Genomic DNA, 1,275 nt, shown 5'->3' with positions numbered 1-1,275 from the left:
TCATGCAGTCATTGTGGAAAACAGCAGGAAATAGAATTATCATATGATCTGGCATTTCCACTTCTGACTATATACCCAAGGAGAATTGAAGGCAGACTCCAATAGATATTTGTACACCCATGTTCACAGCCGNGGCCTAACCAAGAGACATTTATTTCCTCACAGCTATGGAGGCTGGAAGTCCGAGACCGAGGTCCCAGCAGGGTCAGTTTCTGTTGAGACCTGTCCCCATGGCTTGTAGATGGCCTCCCGTCTGCCGCATCCTCACGTGGTCTTTGCATGCATCCTTGGTGTTTCTTCGTCTTCTTACGAGGACTCTAGTCCTATCAGACTAGGGCTCTGTTCTTATGACATCATTTAACCTTAATTACCTCTTCAGAGTCCTATCTCAATAAAGTCACACTGAGGGCTCTGGGCTTCGCCGATGGATGAATGGATAAATTCTGGTACCTGCTACAACATTGATGAATCTTGCAGACATCGCACGGAGTGAAAGGGCANTGGAGTTTCAATTCTGGAAGATGAAAAGGTCCTGGAGACAGTAGTGATGGTTGCCTGACAATGCAGATGTGCTTAAAGCCACGGAATTGTATGCTTAACGATGTTTAAAATGGTAAATTTTATGGTCCCACAATAGACACAGGAGAACCTCCCTGAGATAATCATCATTAAGACTTTGGGAACTGAACTTCTGCCTCTTTTTCTATACACATATCACATGTTGTTGTTGTTTTTTTCCTTTTCGTCCTTGTAGGAGTCCTATTCATCAATTGTACAATATTCTAATTATATTTCAAATGTCTAGAGAATCATTTCAAGTATAAAGCATAGAGAATCAGAATGTAGATGCCTGTGTGCCCACCACTCAGCTCTAACCAAGTTTAACATTTCCCCATGCTTGCTCGAGATCTTTTATCAAAGTCTTTTTTTTTATCATGTGACATTTAGTACCTACAGTATCGTATGTGAAACGTGCAGGTAAAAACATAGTTGGGAGCCCACAACACCTGACCTCAGCATTAGGCCCTNTGTCTCAAAAACTTCCTCAAAACATAGGGACTTAAAGGATCAACCATTTAATTATATCTCATGATTTTATGGTTCAGGAATTCAGGCCGGGTTCAGCGGGTGATTCTTTTATTTCACATAGCAGACGGGCTGGTCTGGAAGGTCCGTGTGGGCTCCACTCAAGTCTGGAAACTTGGTGGGGGCAGGTAAAAGATTGAGTACAGCTGCGACCCTATTGGAAGCTTCCCAAATGACCGTCTCCGAGTA

Source organism: Crocuta crocuta, unplaced genomic scaffold, assembly GCF_008692635.1.
Source record: "Crocuta crocuta isolate KB4526 unplaced genomic scaffold, BGI_CrCroc_1.0 scaffold475, whole genome shotgun sequence".
Classification (NCBI taxonomy): domain Eukaryota; kingdom Metazoa; phylum Chordata; class Mammalia; order Carnivora; family Hyaenidae; genus Crocuta; species Crocuta crocuta.
This window is presented reverse-complemented; position numbering follows the sequence as displayed.